Genomic DNA, 16635 nt, shown 5'->3' with positions numbered 1-16635 from the left:
CACGCCTGTTATACTGCTTCAGGGTCCGCTTTTTACTTTTCATGCATATTCACTGCTTTCCCCACCCTCTGTCTTTGACAGTGTCTGTGATTGGCTGCATTCAGACTGCTGGCATGCTGGTATCCCTGATTAGATGAGGTGCCCTCTAATGATATGTCCGAGACAGTTATAGAATGTAAGGGTAATGTTGCGTTTTGGAAGGCCATTCATTTCTTGTTTGCAGTAGTCCATCCCATGACCTGTTTACCTGAAGTATGAACTTGTTCACTCTCAGCCACCTCTCGCTGAACATATTGACTCTGAATCACTTGAGAATGAGCCCCCCATCACGTATCATAGGTGACTCATTGAGAAGGTCAGAGGGAGTGACCAAGGATCTTGTACCAGCATGATACCTTGAATGTTAGAGGTTAGAGTTACTTATTTATTTTATTTACTTTAATTGGAATTACTGAAAGTAAACTTAGCCCTCTATAAGAGACTGTTATACAACCGCCACCATGATCATCATTTAATGCAACGTTCAAGTGTTGTGCCTCAAAAGACTTTTGGAAAAGGTTTTATTATAGAGTTATATTATAAGGTTATATTTGTAGAGACTCACAGACTCCTGATATTTCACTCTTTGCATTTTATGTGTCTTTTTTTCTAGGTTGTCCTAGATACAGTGAGACATTCCAGATGCATGGGGACATGTGTGACACCCTGGCAAAACCAGGTACTCACAGATAGGCCCCTGCATAACACCGTTCCCTCACTAGGAAACATACAGCCAACCATAAAACCTAGTCACCCCACCTTAGGGAAAGATATATACACCAGTGGGCATGACCAGGCAGTTGGGACACGCCCACCCAGGGGTCCAGACAGACCGGGGTGGGAAAAACAGTCAGTGTTCGTCTGAAGTTCAATTTTGAGAGGAGTGTGGGCTGGAGCTAAGTGTAGCTCCAGCAGGAGAGTTCAAGTTGAACGGTACCAGGGTAGGAGCCCTGGCACCACTGGCTAGAAAGCAGACGGTGGTCTCCGTCAGCAGGAGACGGGAAGACGGCTCGGTAGAACCGAGGTGGACCGGGACAGGGTTGTAGCCCGCCGGTACCGACATGGGGAACTTACCCGGAAACCGTAGCACAAAGGGCGGACCCTGAAGCCAGGACCAGAAACAAGTGGAACTGGTTAATTAACTGATTGAGGCCAGGACTAGAGGTCCTGTCCCACCCAAAGTCCCTCATAGAAGACAACAGCCCACCAATTAGGGATAAGAGGTCACCGTTAGGGCCCATAGATCCCACGGGCCAGCGTCTGCGGGCACGGCTCCTTAGGCCTTATCCAGCTGGGAGCGGACTCCTGAGTTTCACACTAGGAAATTTCACCTTACAAAAAGCAGTGCGGGAAAAGGATAGAGACCACCAGCCAGGCGGGGGACCCGAACGCAACCGGCCGCGGCACTGGCCACCATCAACTTTGTTTACAAGAAACTTGTGTGTTTTACTAACTGTGAGTACACCAGCACCCCCTGCAGTCGCCATCCCCTACACCGAGCCACCGGGTCCTGGGGCCACCATACCTACCCACGGAGGGGTTAACAACTTGCTGCACAACATCTCTCCTAGGTGCCCCGTAACAGCAGCGGTGGTGTCCCACCTCACCACACACCGTGGGTGGCGTCACAAACTTACTACGGCCCAGCCCGTACATCTACGTCCCCCCATTTATTCGGCATGTCCGCGAGTCCACCGAGTCCGGAGACCCTTGAGCCACCACCCCTGAGGCCCGGATTCGAGCAGCGCTGGCTGCTGGCATGGGGGCGGCACACCCCGAAACTTGGCGTCACAAACAGGATACTTAACCATCCACTTACCTTGTGGAAGTGCGCCTTGTATTGGACAGTCAGCTGTGATCCGTTGCCAAATTTTCAGAAGTCGCCATTTTGCCGCCATTTTTGGGCACGAAAACTACAGCCCAGCGTTTTCTTCCCAGATAAAAGGGCGCGAAAGCCGAAGCCCTGCCCCCTGGGAACACGTCTGGAAAGTGAGCCTGGAAGTCGCAAAACGAAACTAACAGGCTTCAGAAAGAAGTGCCGGCAAAAGACCAAGGGGGGACGGGTGAAGATTCTGCGACATGTGACCGAGCAGATAAAGGGCAGGGACTCCAGGACCATGCCACCCTTCTTGTTCCTTGACACCATCAGAGCAACATGGCCAACCCATCTGGCAAGCCCGGAGTGCAGGAGCCCGTGCCCGGAACAGCGGCCTGGGTAGAAGCCCAGACGGAGCGCATGTGCCGCCGGATCCTGCTGCCTACCCTCCGCTCTGTCCGCTGCCACCAACACCGGCAGTGGTGCCAGTTCCGTCGGCCCATGAGGACCAGCCAGCGGAAACCGCCAGCAGCAAGCCCGTCACTGATCCAGCACCAACACCGGCTCCACGCCAGACCATCACCCGGAAGGTGCCCCATCCAGCCTTGGACCCCACAGCGATCCCGGTCCCGGAAGAAGCCATGCCCGAGATGACAACAGCCCCGGCAGTCCGCCCAGCCACGGCGGAGGCAGTCCCCAACTGGAAGCCAGCACAGCAAGCCACGCTGGCCGCTCCCAGACTCTTGGCCTCGGCTGAGGTGCAGTGGAGATGTAGCTGCAAGGCAGCAGAGCGGGCCATGTCACAGCGGGGTCCCCCACTGCCAAATGTGCCGGTCATAGCCGGCAAGGAGGGACTCCGACTGGGCCCAGCCCCCGCACAGAGTGAACCAGAGCAGGCAGCCTATGCTCCATTCTGGGAGCGTCAGCGGCGTCAGCTGGGAAAGGAGATCACCGCCCGGGAGAAGAGGAAGGCGGAGGTCCTGTCCCGGATCTACACAGAAAAGGACAATGTGGAATGCCACGTTCTGGGTGAGGGGCCCTACATATGAAGGCCAGGTCCGACATTTTAACCCCCAAAAGGGATGGGGGTTCATATACGAGCCGGGCATGGAGGCCGAGATATTTGTACCCCGGAGGGACGTGGCCCCTCATCTGCCCGTCGGCCACCCGGACCGGTACCTGGAGCCCGGGAAGCTAGTGACCTACAACCGGCACTGTGGCGAGAGGGGGTGGTTTGCCCTGGATATCAGAAGGAGGGTGATCATGGGAGCCCAGCTGCACGTCCACCCCTCTCCACCACTCTCTAGTCACGAATATGAAGAGTATTAGGTAGCGGTTCCCAGCTACCCACAGTTAAAGTCAGTCAAAGTCCCCATTGGGACCGTCAGTTGACCCCAGTTTGCAGTTAAACCCCCGTTTCTAAAGACAATGGCTTAGAACTTGCGAGCCAGCCAATAAACTTTTGGGTCTTGTAAATAGCCCCAGACCAACCTTCTCAAAAAGCCGCAGTCTCTGGAGAGGCTGATTGTAGGACGGGTAGAGTCGGCCGAGTCCCTGTCACCAGCAAAACCAGTGACTACTCTCCGGGTCAGGGGTCCCCTGGACGTGGGGCCCTTGAAAGGACTGCCGGGTAAGGAACTTTTTACCTGGCCCGTTTGGGCAACACCCAGACTTACCCTGGACTTGGACAAGGGGTGCAAACCTGTGTTTTAGTGGTGGCATCAGGTATAGGTTGTTTTGGGTGGGTGAAGTGAGAAGGACCCGGTCCGTCCCATCCTGGTTGTTTTATTTGTGCAACGTTTAAGAAAAATGCCTCCCGTAAGGGAAGAAAACACAATCTACCAAAATGTGAATATGTTATTATAATTGTAAGATGTTTTACCCGTTTTATCTCCTTTTTTCTATTTCAATAAACGGTGGTGGTCGGAGAGCCCGCAGACGGTCTGTGTTTAACCAAGGGAGAGTGTGACACCCTGGCAAAACCAGGTAGTCACAGTTAGGCCCCTGCATAACACCGTTCCCTCACTAGGAAACATAAAGCCAACCAGAAAACCTAGTCACCCCCCCATAGGGAAAGATAGACACTCCAGTGGGCGTGACCAAGCGGTTGGGACACGCCCACCCAGGGGTCCAGACAGCCCGGGGCGGGAAAAACAGTCAGTGTTCGTCTGAAGTTCAGTTTGGAGAGGAGTGTGGGCTGGAGCTAAGTGTAGCTCCAGCAGGAGAGTTCAAGTTGAACGGTACCAGGGTAGGAACCCTGGTGCCACTGGCTAGGAGGCAGGAGACGGGAAGCCGGCTCAGTGGAACCGAGGTGGACCGGGACAGGGTTGTAGCCCAACCAGTACCGACATGGGGAACCGACCCGGAAACCGTAGCACAAAGGGGTGTACTCGGACCCTCAAGCCAAGACCAGAAACAAGTGGAACTGGTTAATTGACCAATTGAGGCCAGGCCTAGAGGTCCTGTCCCACCCAAAGTCTCTCATAGAAGACAACAGCCCACCGATTAGGGATAAGAGGTCACCACCAGTTGTTGAGTATATGCCGTTAATATATTGCAGCTCTGACAGCTACCTTGTTATGTCTCTGTTGTTAGCATTTCTCTTTGTATGTATTGCAGTTCAGGACATACAAGTGATTTATATATGCACAAGTAATGTACCTGTTATGTTCAGCTATTAGTTGGTTTTTAAGGGTTAATGAAGCAACCCTGCTTTCCATATATAACATACAGGTCACTTGGTAAGACCACATGACTGTCTCTGGGCTTAGCAAGGAAAGAGAGGAGATATTTTGTCTCTGTGTGAGTTGATCTGGAGAATTTGAGGGGGAAGGTAAGGGAGTAGCCATAGTTCCTGTGTATAAACACTATATCAGAACCCAGAAAGAGAAGCTAAGGAATCACTGCACCTGATGTTTAATCACATTACTACCCTGGAAAGTAACTGTAAGTGCTGTATAGGAATTGAGCCCATGTGCAGGTGTGGCGCCCCTGAGGCTTCAGCCGCCATAGGGTACTGCACCCCCATTAGGGTGTAGTACTTATCCTGGGTCCAGGGAAGGACGGTACTGGTTTCCACTCACACATACATACAGTAACACTGGGTTGCCCTCCCCAATGGGTACCAAGCTGAGGTCGGATCACAGTAGGGGGTCACTACAGCGGTGGGTTTACAGGACGCCACTGCACCAGGGGGCTCCCGGATCCACTGGAACTGGGGTCTCAAGAAGCAACCACCAGGGGGAGTCAGGATCACACAGTGGGAAGAGCAGGCTGACCTAATGAGAGTAGTGAACCAGCCGGTGGCAGCGGATGGGGGTAACAGCTTGGAACACACAACACAATAACAACAGGGAAAACAGCTACAGACACAGAGCAGAACGGACGTGCCGCAAGCAGCTCTGTGGGCCAAGGCGTTTAACGCGGCCGCTGGGGAGAAGCAGGCGGCTGCTTCCACAGGACCAGCACTGTCGGGATACAGAATCCTAGGGCAGATATACTTCACGTTATCTACCAACTCTGCATAGGTCGCGGGGAACGGCTAGAGCAGTCACCGGACTAGTCCCAACGAGTCTGCAGCCAAATAGCATGTAGAATCCGGGGTTCTCTACAATGGAACCACGCTATCAGCATATAGAATAGGACACTTTACTGACACCGGGATCCCCAAGTGCTCCACGCCACGGGGGTCTGAAACTTAGCACATCAAAGGAGGAAAGGGCTCACAGGCTGACAAACACACCGGACTTGACCTTTCATAAATCCGGGATCGGCTGGAGCCCATCGTGGCAGAGAATAGTGCTCTGGGGCAGCACTTGAACTACCTGGGAGTAAAAAGACCTGGAACCGCAGCCCCTGTCTCTGCCTCTCCTTTAACCGGTGCCGTCGCCCAGCACTGTGGCGCCATTGGAGACTACCACCACCCCGTCCTACATCATCCTCCCCGGGGTAATCCCGCTCTGCCTGTTGGGAGCGACACCATCCCAACTGCACACAACATCTACCCCGGTGAGAGACCCTGCAGCGGCGGCCGCATACTTGGCTGTGTACCAGAGGTGGTGTCGCGATCATCTGATAGACTTTCCTAACCGTCACTAACACCCCCATCCTCCATTCCTGCCTCCTGTCCGCCGCCTTTCCTCCCCTCCTGTACGCCTAGGGGCAATGGACCCGGGCAAGGCCACTCCATGATGACACCAAGGATCTGCACCCCCGGTCCGGCAACGAGTAGGTTAAAACACCTGTCCCATGGGGCGCTACACAAGCATCATTCATTCTGATGTACCTATGTACATTTTCTGAGGGGAAGGCCTCATACATGAACTTTTTCATATGTGAGGCCGTATGGCACATTTTAAATAAAAATATTTTAGAGTAACACTGCCCCAAAGAGATTTGCCGTGACATGGCGGGGTAGCTCAAGAAATTGCAATTTTTTGCCAAAAATCTCAAATTTTAAAATAGTACAGTTTGGAATTTTTAGTGCAGTGCACATCTTATCACACATGGTATTTTTGAGTTGAGCTGGCTTTTTGATTTTTCTTCATATGAAAGTACCCTGTGGCTGACTTTCACAGGAGTACCAAGATGACAGTGATTGGGGTGTTCAACTGACCTCACTGCCATGATCTCATTTTTGGAGGCCGATGTGAGCACTGGCAATAGCACGTTTTAAATGCCTCTGAGATTAACAGCAGAATTTAAATGTTAGCAAGGATTGGAGCTCAGCTCCAGCCACTTCTGTTGGACTCAGATATTGGTTATGTAATAAACATCTTCAGTGTGGAGAGTTCAGCTCCTGAGCATTCTCTACCCATGCAAATCCCTACAACCACGTACATAGTACGTGATAGTACATTAAGGGTTAATGCATCAACTACTTTCTTTTACTAAATAAAACTAGGCTGTGGAGCTTTTTTTTTAGCAGCATTAATCAGAGGATAGTCAAAAAGTAAATTTACTTAAAGCTTGTCAATGTAATCATTGTTCCTGTTAAAAAGGGCCCCGAGTTGATGGTTACATGCCGAAAACTGTCACAGAGCTTGTTGGTTACACTGCATCAATGATGCAGAGCTTGTCCGTTATAGTTCAAGATTGTATCACTAATCTTCTTGCTTATGCATCAGTGTTATAACATAAAAATTAGCAATTACACTAAATATCTGGAATAGCAGGCCATCAACATAGTCCAACAGCTTATGTTTCAGAGTCATTTACTTAGAACATCTTCCAATTTATCACTCTTGGTAAAGTTGATAGTTTCTCTTATACTAGGAACAGCCTATCACAACATTGATTGATGCAAGTCACAACAGAATTTGATGATATGAGTCACTATTGAACGCAGAATAAAATCCAAAGTCTTCAATACTGACAAACATACTGTACATTCCAGTAATAAAGAGGTCAAAAGCACAATTAATAATTCAAACCAGTTTAAGTCACTATTATCCCCAAGGAATGTAGATAGGCATTTCTAGCCAGTTTCTAAAGTGTCAGTACCCTATTCCGTAACTTTATAGGACAATATGTCATAACCACCTTGTCCATTTACTTCACTGGTTTATATATTTAACTAGCTTGTCCAGTTATTGCAGTTAACTATAAGGTATACAAATACTATTGGAAGTTGCTAAATATTTGTCTTACATTCAGATCCGCTATCTAAAATAGAAAATGTCTTAGTGAAATCATGAATTACCTGTCCCATGGGGCGCTACACAAGCATCATTCATTCTGATGTACCTATGTAGATGTACAACAAGTGAATGTGTTGCTTTCTACTGCACCACTAACTTGTTTTCTAGACTAATCAGAGTGCACCACATTGCACCACACTGCCAGGAAATTGAGGTAAATTGAGTGCACCTGTGCATCACAACTCATTCTTTTTATTTGTTTTCTTCTTTTTATCACTGCCATTGTGGCTCGGTATCTACCACAGACCACATGGTCCATGGTGCATGACATACATAATATAGTGCATCCAGCATATAGGAGAATATGTTACTGGTGTATCATATATTGTAACTATAAACATCAGATATTTACAGGATGACATGTGATAGTATAATATCTGTTGTCATGTAGTATATGCCAACACATATTATGTTAATATGACATCTGATGTCTGTACTGAGTATACTGTATTATATATCAGTAACATATTTTCCTGTATACTGTATGGGCTATACTATGTTCACATGCATACGGTACTACTGTATACTGTAAGTCTATGAAACCTCATTCTGACGCTCAGTAGACTTTTACATTGTAAAATCTGGGTCACACAGAGCGATGCGTGGCCCGGAGAATCTAAATAGACGTCAGTCAATTCAGAAGATGAGCAAATAAGTGATAGATATAGATTTAGAGTATATTATTACATTTTCACTACATTTACACAGGTTTAGAGAAAAAAAAGTTTTGTTGTCTTCTTTAGAACGACCGTTTTGTTTTATTTTCAATGGAGGCGAGCATATACAGTATATCACAAAACCGACTACACCCGTCACATTTTTGTAAATAATTTACTATATCTTTCCAATGGGACATTACACTGTGATACAATATTAAGTACTCAGTGTACAGCTTGCATATAAGTGAAAATTTGGTGTATCCTCTAAGTAATTCAATTCACAGCTAATAATGTCTAAACCACTGTCAACAGAAGTGAGTACACCCTTAAGTGAAAATGGCCAAATTGTGCCCAGAGTGTCAATATTTTGTGTGGCCACCATTATTTTCAAGCACTGCCTTAAGTCTCTTGGGCATGGAGTTCACTAGAGCTCCACAGGAGCCACTGGATCCTCTTCCTCTCCTCCATGATGACATCACTGAGCTGGTGGATGTTAGAGACCTTGCCCTCATCCATTTTCAAATTGGAGGATGCCCCACAGATGCTCAATAGGGTTTAGGTCTAGAGACATGCTTTGCCATTTCAGCAATTTTACCCCTAGTTTCTTCAGCAAGGCAGTGTTAATCTTGGAGGTGTTTTTGGAGTCATTATCATTTTGGAATATTGCCTTGTGGCTCATTTTCTGAGGGGAAGGCCTCATACATGAACTTTTTCATATGTGAGGCCGTATGGCACATTTTAAATAAAAATATTTTAGAGTAACACTGCCCCAAAGAGATTTGCCGTGACATGGCGGGGTAGCTCAAGAAATTGCAATTTTTTGCCAAAAATCTCAAATTTTAAAATAGTACAGTTTGGAATTTTTAGTGCAGTGCACATCTTATCACACATGGTATTTTTGAGTTGAGCTGGCTTTTTTGATTTTTCTTCATATGAAAGTACCCTGTGGCTGACTTTCACAGGAGTACCAAGATGACAGTGATTGGGGTGTTCAACTGACCTCACTGCCATGATCTCATTTTTGGAGGCCGATGTGAGCACTGGCAATAGCACGTTTTAAATGCCTCTGAGATTAACAGCAGAATTTAAATGTTAGCAAGGATTGGAGCTCAGCTCCAGCCACTTCTGTTGGACTCAGATATTGGTTATGTAATAAACATCTTCAGTGTGGAGAGTTCAGCTCCTGAGCATTCTCTACCCATGGAAATCCCTACAACCACGTACATAGTACGTGATAGTACATTAAGGGTTAATGCATCAACTACTTTCTTTTACTAAATAAAACTAGGCTGTGGAGCTTTTTTTCTTAGCAGCATTAATCAGAGGATAGTCAAAAAGTAAATTTACTTAAAGCTTGTCAATGTAATCATTGTTCCTGTTAAAAAGGGCCCCGAGTTGATGGTTACATGCCGAAAACTGTCACAGAGCTTGTTGGTTACACTGCATCAATGATGCAGAGCTTGTCCGTTATAGTTCAAGATTGTATCACTAATCTTCTTGCTTATGCATCAGTGTTATAACATAAAAATTAGCAATTACACTAAATATCTGGAATAGCAGGCCATCAACATAGTCCAACAGCTTATGTTTCAGAGTCATTTACTTAGAACATCTTCCAATTTATCACTCTTGGTAAAGTTGATAGTTTCTCTTATACTAGGAACAGCCTATCACAACATTGATTGATGCAAGTCACAACAGAATTTGATGATATGAGTCACTATTGAACGCAGAATAAAATCCAAAGTCTTCAATACTGACAAACATACTGTACATTCCAGTAATAAAGAGGTCAAAAGCACAATTAATAATTCAAACCAGTTTAAGTCACTATTATCCCCAAGGAATGTAGATAGGCATTTCTAGCCAGTTTCTAAAGTGTCAGTACCCTATTCCGTAACTTTATAGGACAATATGTCATAACCACCTTGTCCATTTACTTCACTGGTTTATATATTTAACTAGCTTGTCCAGTTATTGCAGTTAACTATAAGGTATACAAATACTATTGGAAGTTGCTAAATATTTGTCTTACATTCAGATCCGCTATCTAAAATAGAAAATGTCTTAGTGAAATCATGAATTAACACCAATGAATACTTCATGGCATAGAGTTCTTCAATCAAGAGCTCCCTTGTGGCTAATTAAAGTAGCAGATGTTGACTAATCTTTAACACATATTCTCCAACACCACAACTATACTATCATATCATTATAAAAATGTTTCCTTCCGAAATAGCTGCTTTTAGGGCCAAAAGTGGCTGAAATTCTATAAAAAAAATGAATTTAATTACAAACTAGGCCTTAAAGAGTTCTTTTAATTTAAAGTTTGTCTAATTATATGAATTACCATAATAGTATAATCATTTAGGTTTATCCCTTTTGTTCTGCAGCCAGTTTTGGCCTTAATGACAACCGAGTAATATTTCATCTGCTCTTTCTGGGAGCCATAACCTTTTCTTTTTACATAGCTACCCAAGCAGAGAGTCCAGCACCCCAGATTGAAAAAGCCAAATGAACAGCTAAAGCAACCAGCCGGGATAGAGAGCTGGACTAGTCACTGGGGGTGCCAACCAAAAAGTCCAAGGAAACAATTGCTCAAAAATAGGAAAGAGAAAAGGGGCACTCACCCACGGTAGTAACAAACAGTCCTTTGAACAAACGGCAACCAAACGATGGCTGCTGTTTCACGCTTAGAGTAGCGCTTATACGGGTCCACACGTCACTGACACACCTCAAAAATCCTTAAAGGTGAGTACAGGTGACAGCAATAATTACAGTGAAAAGAAATGAAAAATATAAAAATATTTATATTTTTACAGGTATCAATTGAATAGCAGCTTTACTCAAAAACAGTCAACAAGCTTGGTGGTACAGTCTTCCTTATTAGAGGCAACAAGCTTGTTTGTCTAACAATCCTATTCAATGGATTTATATACACTGACGAGCAAAAAAGTAACAGTGTTTTGAACTTTTGTATTTCAGGCTCCATATCTCACCATCCACTACAGCATTGAGCAGGAGATACCTTTATTTTAAAATCATCTTGGCTATCTCATACATAAATTTGACTTGTAACTATTTAGGATATAGTTAGTTATGCAGATTGTTGTCATGTCACTGCATTGTCACTGTTTTGCTCCTAAAAATCAAAATTTAAATTTTTATTATTTTGTTAGTATTTTGTAAATCTACCTTAGGATGTCAACACTGACTGAATCATTCTGGGCATGCTCTCAATCAGTTCAAGCAGGTCACTTCTACACGTTCCTAATGATGGGGCATACTGGTTGACTCACTTGGGTATGTATACAGCTTTTTCTTCAACTCTACCTACAAGTGTTCGATTGGGTTGAGGTCTGGAGACTGTGGAGGCCAATCCAGCACTGGATTATCATTAAACTATTGCTTCACTAATCTTGATACATGCTTCAGGTCAATGTCCTGCTGCAACACGATGTCGTCCTTTTCATGCTCATAGTACTCAGTCCGTTTCATGCTTGCTTATGCCTGCACAGCTTCGAATACAACCCAGCAGTAGTATCCAAGAGGAAATATGACACAGTCCACTCACTGACCTCAGTCAGCACAGAACCCCCTTTTGTGAGGTTACTTTTTCTGGAGCTTAAGGCAGGTTCCAACTGACACTTATGAAGACTGTCTCACTGGGATCAACAACTAGGATCTGTGACTTGTTCCAGACATTGGCTCCTGTCAGTCCAGACCCTCAGAAGGTCTGCTGCTTCTTAAGCACAGAACCACTTCAGGCTACACTCATGTGCCGCCCCCACGTCAGTAGTAGCCGGGCTGCTCAGATCCGGATCCACAGTGTGGCTCGAGGGGCTCTCCGGACCCGGGGGTCACGCGGACACTCCAAATGAAAGGGGATGTATTTGTACTGGATTTGCCGTAATCAGTCTGTGACACCACCCACGGTGTGTGGTGAAGTGTGGCACCACCTCTGCTGATGTAGGACACCCGAGGGCGATGGGATGGCAGCTGGTTGTTAACCCCTCCATGGGTAGGGATGGTTGCCCCGGGGTCGGTGACTTGGTGCAGGGGACGGTGATGGCAAGGGCCGGCGTGCCTGGTCAGACCAGGGATTCTCAGTTTACTCACGATTAAATAAATCAGACAAGTCCAATGGTTAACCAAGGTGCTGGTGGCCGGCCGCCGCGGCTGGGTGTACTCTGGTCCCTCACCCGGGGTGATGGTCTGTGTCACTTTCCTCTGCACTGTGTTGTAGTATGGTGGACTTCCCGTTGTGGAACACGGGAGTTCGCTCCCGGTACGTCTGTTGGGAGCCGTTCCCGCTGACGCTGACCCGTGGGATCTACTGGACCCTGGCGGATGCCCTATCCCTCTCTATATATATTAAAATCAATATAAAATATACAACTGAGCACTCCCAATAGATGATGAAGCAAATTTTATTGTGTGAAGCAGCAAGTCCAGTATATGGATGAAAATGTTTTGGTGTTAACAGGCAGATCTTCATCAGTTCACTGGATAAGACAAACAAATATATGCAAATATAGGTATAATAAACAGAAAGGAGGTGTAACATTACAAAAATAGTTGCTAAAGAAAGATAGCAAAAATACCAGACGTTTACATACACTATCTAAAAAGACACATATGCATGTTTTTCTCATTGTCTGACATGAAATAAGAATAAGCCTTTCCCATTTTAGGTCAATTAGGAACCAAAATTATTTATATTGCCAAATGTCAGAATAATGAGAGAGCAAGAATGTTTTAAGGCATTTTTATTACTTTATGCAAAGTCAAAAGTTTACATACACTAAGAGTACCATGCCTTTAAACAATATGGGACAGCCCATATGATGAAGTCATGTGTTTGGAAGCTTCTGATAGGTTTATTGGCAATATCTGAGTTCATTGGATACACCCCTGTGGGTGTATTTTAATTCACACCTGAAACACACTGCTTCTTTGTGTGGTATCATGGGAAAGTCAAAAGAAACCATCCAAGATCTCAGGAAGAGAATTGGGACTTCCAAATGTCTGATTCATCCTTGGGTGCAATTTTCAGATACCTGAAGGTGCTTTGTTCATCGGTACAAACAATTATACGCAGGTACAAACAAGAAGGGATTGTCCAGTTATCATACCACTCAGGAAGGAGACGGGTCTGTGAACGTGCTTTGGTCAGACATGGGCATATCAACCCAAGAACAAAAAGCAAAAGATCCTGATGGAAGCTGGTAAGATTGTGTCATTATTCACAGTGAAAATAGTACTGTATCAACATGGGATGAAAGGCCACTCTACCATCATGAAGCCATTACTCCAAAAGAAACAATAAGCCATACTAACATTTGCAAATGCAAACAGGAACAAAGACCTTAATGTTTGGAGTCATGTCCTGTGGTCTGATGAAACTAAAATTGAACTGTTTGGCCATAATGACCATCATTACATTTGTAGGAAAATGGAGAAGCTTTGAAGCCTAAGAACACCATCCCAACTTTGATACAAGGGGGTGGCAGCATCATGTTGTGGTTTTTTTTTTGCTGCTGGAAGAACTGGTGCACATTACAAAATAGATGGCATCATGAGGAAAGAAGATTATGTGGCAATACTGAAGCAATATCTCAAGACATCAGCCAGGGACTTAAAGTTTGGGTGGAAATGGGTCTTCCAAATGGACAATGACCTGAAGCGTGCTAAACTGGTTACAAAGTGGCTTAATGATAACAAAGTTAATGTTTTGGAGTGGCCAACACAAAGCTCTGCCCTCAATCCTATTGAATATTTATGGGCAAAGCTGAAAAGGCAGGTGCGAGAATGGAGACCTAAAAAAAGGGCTCTGTTACATGAGTTATGTCAGGAGGATTCATCCAAAATTCCTACCAACTATTGTGAGAAATTTGTGGAATGATGTCCATACAATTGACCCAAGTCATACAGTTTAAGAGCAATGGTAACAAATACTAATGAAATGGATGGAAACTTTTGACTTTTGAAAGTAATAAAAATGCCCTAAAATATTAAATATTCTCTCTCTCTCTCTCTCTCATTATTCTGGCATTTGACAAATATAGATAATTTTGGTTCCTAATTGACCTTAAACGGGAAAGGTTTATTCTGATTTCATGTCAGATAATGAGAAAAACATGCAGATGTGTCTTTTTAGATAGTGCATATAAACTTCTGGTTTCAACTGTATACAAATATAAGTATAATAAACACAAAGGAGGTGTAACATTGCAAAAATAGTTCTAAAAGAAAGATAATGAAAAATGCCAAAAATATGTACAAGAAGAACATGCTGAATTATTTACAAAATTATGCAGACATTGTAAAGCATTATGCATATTTAGTTACTAAATACCTATGTCTACATACTTTGTTAATAATTGTGTGAATAATTTTGTACATATTTCTTGTATATATTTTGGTATTTTTGTTATCTTTCTTTAGCAACTATTTTTGTAATGTTACACCTCCTTTCTGTTATTATACTTATATTTGTATATATTTGTTTGTCTTATCCAGTGACCTGATGAAGGTCTGTTTGTTAAGACCAAAACTTTTCACCCATATACTGGACTTGCTGCTTCATACAATAAAATTTGCTTCATCACCTATTGGAAGTGCGCAGTTAAATATTTTATATTTACACCTAGCTGTGTGGCATGGTGCCTTGTCCTTTTCAGCTTTGCTCAACACCTGGTTATCTAATTGTTAGATGGAGACCTGGAGAAGCGTATAAGCCACAGTGTCTTGCACCCACTGTGAAATTTGGTGGAGGATCAGTGATGATCTGGGGATGCTTCAGCAATACTGGAATTGGGCAAATTAAACTTTGTGAAGGACGTATAATCAAGCTGCATATAAGGTTATCCTGGAAAAACAGTTGCTTCCTTTTGCTCTGGCGATATTCCCCAACCCTGAGGACTGTTTTTTCCAGCAGGACAATGCGCAATGCCACACAGCTAGGTCAATCAATGTGTGGATGAAGGACCACCACATCAAAACCCTGTCATGTCCAGCCCAACCTCCAGACCTGAACCCCATTGAAAACCTCTGGAATGTAAGCAAGAGGAAGATGGATAGTCACAAGCCATCAAACATAGAAGAACTGCTTAAATTTTTGCACCAGGAGTGGCATAAGGTCACCCAAAAGCAGTGTGAAAGACTGGTGGAAAGCATGCCAAGACGCATGAAAGCTGTGATTACAAATCATGGTTATTCCACATAATATTGATTTCTGATCTCTTCCTGAGTTAAAACATTAGTATTGGTGTTTCTAAAAGATTATGAACTTGTTTTCTTTGCATTATTTGAGGTCTGAAAGCAATGCATTTTTTTGCTATTTTGACCATTTCTCATTTTCAGAAAATAAATACAAAATGCCTGGAATGCTTGGAAATTCGGATACATGTTGTCAGTAGTTTATAGAATAAAAGAGCAAGTTATATTTTACTCAAAAATATACCTATAAAGAGAAGAATCAGAAAAACTGACAATTTGGAAGTGGTCTCTTAATTTATGCCAGAGCAGTATATCAATAAAATATGTAAAAAAAAAAATGTTTTAAAAAATATGGAAAACACTTAACAGTTTAAATCACTTCCCTTTTGACCTATTGAAAATAAACAATATGCATATTAATAAAAAAATAATCATATATGGAATTGCCGAGTGCAGAAATGCCCAATCTATCAAACTATAAAATCAATCAACCTGATCGGTACACAGCGTAGAGTGATAAATATTCAAAACATACACCAGATTTATGTTTTTTGGTCTCTGCAACATTTGAAATAAAATGAGTAACAGGCAATCAAAAATGATATAGTTAAAAACGTCATCTCAAGACTAAAAAAATAAGCTCTCACTAAGTCCCAGGTCCCGAAAAATGAGGGTTTTACGGGTCTTTTAAAATGGCTATAAAAGCGCAAATCTTTTTCTTTTTTTACAAACCTCTCAATTTTTGTCACCACTTATATAAAAGTAAAACTATTCATGTTTGGTATCTACAAACTCATGCTAACCTGGGATATCATAATGCCAAGTTAGTTTTTCAAAATAGTGAACACGGTAAATAAACAAAAAAAAAACAATTGTGCAGTTGCCCTTTTTTGCCATTTCACTGCACTTGGATTTTTTTCCTGTTTTCCAGTACAATATGGGGTAGAATGCATGGTGTCGTTCAAAAGTACAACTCGTCCCGCAAAAAACAAGTCCTCATATGGCAATATTGAAGGGAAAAATAAAAAAGTTTTGGCTCTTGGAAGAATGGGAGGACAAAACGAAATCAGAAAATCGCTTGTGGGTGAAGGGGTTAAAGTGGGCAAGGCTTTGTGAGGAGTCACGGACATACGCAGACCCATTATAATCAATGTATCTGCACACACATCAGTGATTTTTTACTGACCTTGTCCCTGTGCAG

Source organism: Anomaloglossus baeobatrachus, chromosome 1, assembly GCF_048569485.1.
Source record: "Anomaloglossus baeobatrachus isolate aAnoBae1 chromosome 1, aAnoBae1.hap1, whole genome shotgun sequence".
NCBI classification, from domain to species: Eukaryota; Metazoa; Chordata; class Amphibia; order Anura; family Aromobatidae; genus Anomaloglossus; species Anomaloglossus baeobatrachus.
Note: the sequence above shows the minus strand (reverse complement) of the source record.